At 33.8% G+C, this 10222-nt stretch overlaps 1 protein-coding gene across 3 annotated transcripts in view; it reads left to right on the top strand.

Moving 5' to 3' along the window:
- LOC106872929 (phosphatidylinositide 4-phosphatase SAC2) overlaps positions 1–10222 on the top strand; it is a 1166845-nt gene that overhangs the window by 11023 nt on the left and 1145600 nt on the right. For 2 of the 3 annotated variants that reach the window (XM_089339784.1, XM_089339786.1), the window contains 2 exons: positions 2335–2379; positions 4502–4681. The gene's annotated coding sequence lies outside the window, so the exon portion shown is untranslated. Of the gene's footprint in view, positions 1–2301; positions 2380–4501; positions 4682–10222 lie in introns of all 3 variants that reach the window. The other variant, XM_089339785.1, reaches the window with a different exon arrangement.

Below are 10222 nucleotides of genomic sequence, written 5' to 3'. Positions count from 1 at the left end.
ATATATATAATATATATATATATATATTTATATATTTATATATTTATATATTTATATATATTATATTTATATTATATTATATTATATATATATATATATATATTTATATATTTATATATATATATATTTATATATTTATATATATATATTTATATATTTATATATATATATATTTATATATTTATATATATATATATATATATATATATATTTATATATATATATATATATATATATATATATATATATTTATATATATATATATATATATATATATATATATATATTTATATATATATATATATATATATATTTATATATATATATATATATATATATATATATTTATATATATATATATTTATATATATATATTTATATATATATATATATATATATATATATATATATATATATATATATATATATATATATATATATATATATATGTATATATTAAGAGCAACAACAGATTAAATAATCGTGAATAGTTTTTTTTTTTAACTGTGTCTTCATTTAATCTTTAATCAATTTAAATTTAGAAATTCTCTCCCTTCCCTTCATAACCAAGAATTTTTATTAACACCAATGATTTTCCATCTCACTACTAGGGAATTTCAATGGATTAAGTATTCTTTTTGACTCATTACATTATGTTAGCCTGTACTTAACTATATGTTCTTTATGCAGAAGAAAAACTGGGGAAATTTTCCCATTTCATTTTTTTTCCAGTTTTTTTTGTTTGCTTTTGTGCTTTTGTTTTCAACTGTCTCATTGATTGAAGGTTTTAAATTTTATCTTACTTTTGTTAAAATATGCTTATGTGTATCAGTGTAAAAGTTAGAAAGAGAGTATGTTTAAATTATTGTAGTGTATGCTGGTGTTTGTTTGTGTATATATGAAAGTGTGTATAAATCTATATGCTGCTGCTGCGTGTGTGTGTGTGTGTGTGTATGTGTGTGTGTGTGTGTGTGCATGTTTAAAGTAGGAATTCTAAATATAAATGTTCCAAACTTTACTCAGGTGATGTTTATATCTTTATTTTCTACGACTTGTATAACACATGCACTCTCATTTACACACACCTACATATATGCACACACTCCCTTTCTCACTTACACATGCACTCCCTTTCACACAAACGCATTCACTCTTTTTCACTTATACATATTCTCCCTTTCACACACACATGCATACACACACATGTATACATGCACTACTTTCACATATGTATTCACTTCTTCCCTTTCACAGACACATGTATGCTTGCACTCCCTTTCCCAGATATCTACTCACACACTATCTTGCACAGAAATTTACAGATTCAGTTGCATTCACACACACATTTCCACAGAAAAATGCAGACTCAGTTGCATCCACACACATATATGTAATGTATACAATCTTTTTGTTATCTGTTTCATTTCACATCTCTTTTTGCTGTCATCAATTTTATATCATATTCTATTCTTCATTCATTGATTTCACATTTTATTGTTGTCATCTGATTTTGATTTGTTTTTGTCATCAGTTTTTACATTTCACCACATTTCCATCTTTCTCTTTCTTTTATGAGGGTGAGTCAGAAAGTAATGTCATTTTGTTTAGGACAGGCATAATTACCAACACAGGAACATGTATCATACATCAAAATGAAGCTGTTCCTCTGTGGATCACATCTCTACTTCTCAACATAGTTACCATTTCTCTCAATAGCGATGTTCCACCTTCAAATGAGAGCATGTATCCCTGCCCCGTGAAATTCTGTTGACTGTTCTTTGAGCCACTTCTTCACTACAGTTTTCACTTCCTCGTCACTAGAATAATTTAGCACCTTCAGACTATCATCTCTTTGGCCCCATGAAAGAGGGTTTGAGAGGCAAACATTATTCCAGTGATGAGGAAGTGAAAACTGTAGTGAAGAAGTGGCTCAAAGAACAGTCAACAGAATTTTATGGGGCAGGGATACATGCTCTCATTGGAAGGTGGAACATTACTATTGAGAGAAATGGTGACTATGTTGAGAAGTAGGGATGTGATACACAGAGGACCAGCTTCATTTTGATGTATGATACATGTTCCTGTGTTAGTAATTATACCTGTCCTAAACAAAATGGCATTACTTTTTGACTCACCCTCGTATTCTACAATCTTTTGTTGTTCCCTTATTTCACATTTCTGGTAATCTCTTTTGCTTCATGTTCCCCCATTCATTCATGTTCCCCCATTCATTCATGTTCCCCCATTCATTCATGTTCCCCATTCATCGTCTCCTGTCATTTCATATTCATTTACCGTTAGTTCCTTCATGTTGTGTTTGCTTGTTCTTTACAGAAAGAAGTAAAGGATAAAGAAAAATTTGAAAGACGAATATACGAGGTAAGCTGCATTCTTTACATTTCTAAAATATTTCCATCATCCAAAGCTGTGTCAACTAATCCTTTCTGGATATTCACAAGGAACTGTAATGCTTGCATTTAACTCTGGTTTCTGAAGAGCTCAGCAGATAAGTAAGAAGTATTTCTTTAGATAAGATGCTGGATTATTACAGGTCACTTCACGAAAGGCAAGAATTGAACTCATCACTATTAATGCCCCTACCAGACAACAGTAAAACCATGTTTGGGGCATTGTGGAGGAAATGCTCGAGAGAAACTGGAATAACTTAGATTTGTATAAAAATGGAGAATTCTAACTATGGAAGCTTGACTAATAGCAGAATATAAGCCCAAACCCAATACATAGATTAAATAAAGTGTTGTTAATGTGTGTGTGTGTGTGTGTGTGTGTGTGTGTGTGTGTGTGTGTGTGTGTGTGTGTGTGTGTGAGTGAGATAGAGAGAGAGAGAGAGAGAGAGAGACAAGGCTTGTGTGTATGCCTTTTTATCTTCATGCCATGCACTAATTGTGAATAAACTTCCCCTTCATAGAAGCAGTGTAATATGCTTCCAATCTTCTATGTAAATATTGTCGAGCTATCATAGTGTTTGTGTCTGAAAGACTAAGGAAAACATTTCTTTGTGTTGAAATAGGCAAAGGTTGGTAAAAGAAAAGGCATCCAACCATATAAAAATGTGCTTAAACATTTGATCCAATGAATGCAAACATAGAAAACTGGATATTAAAGTGATGATGATAATGATGATATATATATGTATATATATATATATATATATATATATATATATATATATATATATATATATATCTGTAAAAATATGTGACGATTATTTGGTAGCCATGATAAAACTCTGAGTTTCGGATGCCAGGGGCGGAAACCCACGCCAACATCTCTTCAGTTATCTGGCCATTGAAAATTCCTATGAAAATCAATGGTCAGATAACTGAAGAGATGTTGGCATGGGTTTCAGCCCCTGGCATCCGAAACTCAGAGTTTTATCATGGCTACCGAATAATTGTCAGATATTTTTACAGATAAATTCCTGTATTTACATAATATCAAGGTCTCTTTCTTTCTTTTGTTCTCCTTTCTATCAATATATATATGTGTGTGTGTGTGTGTGTGTGTGTGTGTGTGTGTGTGTGTGTAATAACGGATATCATATGCTAATTAATTGATAAATTAATTTGTATCCATTGGATCTCTCTGTTTTCAAATTTAATAATAATATTTGATATTTTATGATATTTTATATAATATATTCATTGAAGAAATATCTCTTCAAAATATAATATATTAAACCAGTGTATCTTGACTAAAAATATCCCTATAAGAGGTCTAAATATCCTCATTGTGACTCTGTGTGTGTGTGTGTGTGTGTGTGTGTGTGTGTGTGTGTGCGTGTGTGTGCGTGCGTGTGTGTGTGTGTGTGTGCGTGTGTGTGTGTGCATAACATGAGATTTTTGGAAGCAATAAGTATGTTTTAAGGATGAAAGCTATTAGGGAAATCATAATACAAATTTTCCATCCATCTGTCTTCTCCATCCACTAATCCTGGGAGCGTTGTGGTGGTGTAGAGTCCTTAGGCACACCTTCTATAGGGTTCCTATCAGAAGCAACCATTATTACAATTTCAAACCAGATTCCCAACTGAAACTCTGAATATTATTCAACCATTTCATTCTTGGTCTGTTCCTAAGTTTCCTGCTTGCAATTCTTTCCTGTGACATTCTAATCACATGTCTGTTATACTGGAGATGTGACCTCTGAATGCTGCGAAGTAGTAGCTTGACCTGGAGAGGATCCCTGATTTCTGAGATACTCACCCTGTCTTGCAGTAATGTTATTCAATAGATCTTTCACAGGGACCTCATTCCAGCCAATTGTATTTGCGATTCTACTCTTTTGTTCATTATCCAGCGTTCATGATTATAGGTGATGGTAGGCAGCAGAACCAAATTGAAGAATACAAATCTTTCTAAACCAAAAACAAAAGCACAAAGATGGAAACTGTGTCCCTGAATAAAAAGTAAAAAAAAACAACAATAAAAACCTTCTCATATTTCTGGTATCTTTTATGTGTTTTCTTCTTTTTTAATAGGAATTGCTGAAGTTATTCAACGAGTCCAATTCCTTCTACTACAGCCTCACATTTGATCTAACTAACAGCATTCAACGACAATACACCAATGATAAACCAGCAGATGAACCTCTGTGGAAACGGGCAGATGAACGTTTCTTTTGGAATCAGTATTTACTCAAAGAATTGCTGGAATCTAATGTAAGTCTAATTCTCTCCTGATTCTTATGTTTTGGCTCTCTTATATTTCTTTCTCTCTACAGATGTTTTGAAACTCTATGATTTTTGGTTGAATGCTACAGTATGGCACCTTGGAGAAGTGTTTTCCACTGTAGACCTGGGCTGACGAAAGCCTTCTCAGTGAGTTTGGTTGATGGAAACTGTGTGGAAGCCTGTCGTGTGTGTGTATGTGGGAGATGTGTGTGTATATATATATATATATATTATCATTTAACATGTTTTTTTATACACACATCCTCCTCCTCCTCCTCCTCTCATGTTCATTTTCCATGCTGGCATGGGTTGGATGGTTTGCCAGGTGCTGGCAGGGCCAGGAGCCACATCAGGTTCCATTGTCTGTTTTGGCTTAGTTTCAATGGCCAGATGCCCTTCCTAATGCCAACCACTTTACAGAGTGGACTGGGTACATTTTATATGGCACCAGCTGTATATACATGTGTGTGTGTGTGTGTGTCTTTGTCTCTCCTACTCTACTTGTCATCCAGTGTTGGTTTGTTTACATCTCAGTGACTTAGTGGTTCAGCAAAAGACACTGATAAAATAAATACCAGACTTGAAAAAAACAAAAAACAAACTAACAAGTGCTGAGGTTGATTTGTTTGACTAAAAACCCTTGAAGCCATTTGCCCCATCATGGCCACAGTTCAATGATTGAAATAAGAGAAAGGTAAGCGATAGTTGAGATGGGTTTTATTTATTTTTTTTTTTTATCAGGTCAATTATTTTCACAGTTGAATGTCTCCTGTCCTGAAAATCACTCAGCCATGTCATGGAAGGGTCCAGTTCCTTCACAGACGCTGGGACTTTAAATTTCGTTCTTTCACATTGCTTCGGTTTCCCACTTGCCTTTGTTTTCTTATTTCATACTGTATTTTGTGTGAAGAACTGATATTTGCCGCTGCTGCTGCAGTTATCATTGTTGTTGTTGGTGGTGGTTTTGTTTGACCCTTGGTCAGTTCTGATCCACTTGTTTTATTGACCCCAGAAGGATGGATAATGAAGCTGATCCCAGTAAGATTTGAACCAAAGAATATGAAGGTCCAATCAAAGTCCTGAGAATAATTTATCAGTTTAGACTCAGAAACCTGTGGGTAAGCAGGAAACTCAAAGACTTACTTAGTCTATATATCATGTAAAAGTCCCAGTCCAAGCTGGAGCTAACTCGTTCGACTTCGTTTACACACTCATATAACACTGTAACAAAATTTTAACTTTTTTCTTTGTCTTTGGTCAGTAAGTGTTATTTCCTGTTTGTTTCTATTTAGAAATTAAAAAAAAATGACTTCTATTCCCTTCAGACTTTGCTTTTGTGACTGGGACATCAATGTTTTGAAACTGACCTATTTTTCTCCATTACATTTCAGACAGATTCAGTGCTGGGTTGCTGAACTTTTGAGAACTTTCTAAAAGTTTCAAGAATTTCTAGAATGTTCTGGCAACATAGAGAGTGGTATAAATATAGGGATCATAAGTTGAACAGCTCAGTTTACTTCTAGGAGTCCAAGTTTGAGGAAAGCAAAGTTTGAAGGAAAGTTTGAAGCCAATTTGTCATAGTTTCTAGGGGTAAGGAAACAGGAAATAACTGTTGCCACCCAAGGACAAAAATTGTGTTATGAAGGGGGCTGCCCATAGTCTCTCAACCTGCTAGAAATAACAACCAACTTTTCCTCATATTACATCCTTTCTGCTAAAGGCACAAGGCCTGAAATTTGTAGGGAAGGGACTAGTCGATGACTTTGACCCCAGTGTTTCACTGGTACTTAATTTATCAACCCCAAAAGGATTGAAAAGCAAAGCGGACCTCAGCAGAATTTGAACTCAGAATGTAAAGACAGACGAAATACCGCCAAGCATTTCGCCCGGTGTGCTAACGATTCTGCTATATTGAAACTGGTCATACTGGATAGTTATCCAAGATACACGCTGCATGATGTTCAGTTGTATTGGTCATGGTTGGAGTGCCTTTGATTTTAGGTCTTCTAGATCAGATACAGCGTGTAATCGTTGTTTAATCCTTTGTTATCTTTGTTTGAACAGTCACAGGATCAAAGGTATTTCAACCATGACTATCCTTTCTCTTTCCCCTGATCATGTTTCGAAAAGGCATTTAGACGAGGTTTTCAGGAGATTTGTCTGCTTTTTCTGAAGGTCAGTCAACAATAAGACGCAGACTCTATATACAGAGCTACGATTATACAGTCGCTCCCACCACCATGTGGTAATATCTAGATATCAGATAGTTGATCAGATTTATGTCAGATATGGTTCTGACAAAATTCTTTCTACCTCAGGAACTAAACATCCAAGAAAAAAGTGGATTACAAAATTTTATCGCTGTTGGGACGGAAATCAGACACAATTTAATCCGAAGACCTAATCTTCAATGACATGATAGTATTAACAAATACAAACCGTGTGTGTGTGTGTGTGTTTTAAGAAAGTTTCATCGTTAATTTTTATCGTACACGATTCATATATTTGTAAATAAATCGTCTTGTATAAAAACATTAAAAAAAAATGTACGGCAACAAGGGAAACAATTCTTCTGTTCTTGAAACTTGAATCGGGAGTTGCTTCCCTTGTATCACTCTCGCTGCTCATTATTTTAGGCGCGGACCAGAATAAATCGATTGACTTTGTTTGAAGTTTGCTAAGTTACGGATATTTTCTTTTCCTGTGGTGACTTAACGGAAAGCAACGGAGTAGCACCCCTGCACCTCATTTGGCAAGGAGTATTTAAACCTTGTGGTGCGAACTAACTGTAATAATAGTTATATTTTTTTTATTAGAATAAAAATATTCGTTTGGTGAAGGAGACGGAGGCTTGACGTCCCTGAATTGACGCATAAGTCAATCAGGGAACATGGTTTGCATGGTCGCACAATCTTCTAGAAATAACAGCTAAATCTATCACAAATCATATTCAACCGACTTTGAAAATGGAGCTACACATTAGATGATGTAACCTGAGGTATACTGTGCCTTAAAAAAGTAAGTAAAAACGATGGGATGGTTATGGTTGGAATGTCTTTGATAATAAACCTGCTGCTCTGTATGGTCTAACTTGGGACTCAGTAATGATACTCTGGTGAAACTAATCAGTGATGGGATCAGAAGAATGGACCTTGGTTACTTTAGAATTTTCTTCTCCATCTGAAATATGAGCATTTATCCAAGTTTGGAACTTTCTTGAGATGATTTTCTGATTTTCTGCCAACACGGAGCACTGTGATTCTTCTCGAATTCTTGTGTTCAGTTTTTGCTTTATTTAAATCTCCTGGATTTTGTCTGGGTGCCATTTACACCCACCCAGCACCGTGATGTGTCTTTTGTTTTTGGCACCCTTAATTCACTCTTTTTCTCAATATATTGGAAGAACTTTCCTAAATTATGATTCCTGGAATACTGCCAAACTTCTGTACAGTCATTTAGGCAAAATAGAAATCCTCGTCACCGCCGTGACATCTATTTTTCTATACTTGCATAGGTCAGATGGAATTCACTGATGTAGATTTTCTCTAACTGGATGCTCTTCCTGTTGCCAACCCTCACCTGTTTCCAAGTCCTTCGAATTTTAGCAGTATCATGACTGTGCATGTTTTTATGGAAACTTGCAAATAAACGACACCACTTGTATGATGGTGATGCTTGTTTACAACTGTTGTGAGATTCCAGACAATGAGACTCAAGCACATACACCTGGGAAGGGTCTGTATGTCTGTCTGTCTGTGTATGCATGTATATATGTATATATATATATATATATACATATATATATATATATATCAACTTTAAATAGAGCTCAAAATTGATCCGTTGAAAATACTTTATTACAACAACAATAACAATAATAATAACAAATAAATAAACCTATGTACATTTCGATAGAACATCCAGAATGATTAATACATATCATAAAATATTATAAAATATATTTTCATGGGTCAACTATGAAAATTAGATTTGAATGGTTTCGTTTTTTTTTGGGATGTGTATTGCTAATAATAATGATGGTGATGATAGCAATAATAATGGGACCCTGAGGAGATGGAGTATCCTATATTTTATAATATTTTATGATATGTATTAATCATTCTGGATGTTCTATCGAAATGTACATAGGTCTATTTATTTGTTATTATTATTGTTATTGTTGTTGTAATAAAGTATTTTCAATGGATCAATTTTGAGCTCTATTTAAAGTTGATATATATTCAAAAACTCAACTGTGAGTTTTTTGCTAAGATTGTTAACAGATACTATATTTTTTACCAAATTTTTTGGTAAAAAAATATATATTTAACATATATATATATATATATATATATATATTGCTGAAATTAAAATTAATCAAAGGACATACTAAGTATGTCTACCTGCTGCAAATAACAGTCAGAATACTTATTTAAATCACCAAAATACACTGATGATAACTACACAAATCAAGTGTCTGAAGGCAAATGGGCTTAGAAAATCTCGCAATATACATTCAAGTATTTGGACTCACATGGACTGGTTTATATATATTTAAAATAAGGTGGCTATAAGCAATATTAAACCAAGAAGGAAGAATTCAATTGTCACAAATTGTGCTTCTTTGCAGCTAAGAGGGTTTTTACCTCTTATTTTTTAGCAATTCAGGTGCTACCCTGCACTGTCAGTCACAGTTGGGGTGTGTATATATATATATATATATATATATATATATATATATAATAATAATAATAATAATAAATGAAAAAATTCATAGTAAATAAGCGACGATATATAGAAAACATATACATATACTGGGTGGGAGACAGAAAATGAGGGTCTCTAATTCTTCATCAGTTATCAACCAAAATGATAATACTCAGTTTTGCATCTTTAATGATAAGACTGAGGGCTTCCCATATTGGTGGTGCTTGTGAAGGTTGCAGAGAGTGTAGAGCCTCAAGCAAGCAAAACAAAAAAATGTAATTTAAAATGATGGATAAAGATGATGTAAAGAGGAAATGAGCAAAATATGGCCTTAGGGTCAAAAGGACAAGAATGGTAGGTAATGGTTAGAAGAAATCCTGAAAGATATAGAAAACAGCAAATAGCAAGCTGGAGAAATTTTTTTTGACTGAACAGCTGGGCTGCTAGTGTGGAAAAGGAAGAAGATGAAGGGATGCTGACCATGGATCACTTGTCAGAGGAGAAAGGGAGAGAGAGCGTGATAAAGAGAATATAAGGGAAGAAGTGAAGGGGGAAAGGGGAAGGAAAACAGCTACAAACACAAGTGAGAAGGCGAGAGTGAGAGAGAGAAAGAGAGAGAGAGAGAGAGAGAAAGAGAGAAAAAAGGAGAAAGTGGACAGGCTAGAAATAGAAGCAAGAAGGTGAGAAAGAAAAAAAGCAAGAGTAAAGTCACGCAAATAAACATATAAACTTATTGCTAATAAAAGTGGTGTGCATGTGTATCGTTCCTTAATAAATGGAAAAATTCATAATACATACATATATATATATATATAGATTCAA

Source organism: Octopus bimaculoides, chromosome 22 (assembly GCF_046866305.1).
Source record: "Octopus bimaculoides isolate indiv1 chromosome 22, ASM4686630v1, whole genome shotgun sequence".
NCBI lineage: Eukaryota > Metazoa > Mollusca > Cephalopoda > Octopoda > Octopodidae > Octopus > Octopus bimaculoides.
The sequence above is the reverse complement of the archived record's forward strand: the minus strand, read 5'-3'. Positions and strand labels throughout refer to the sequence as shown.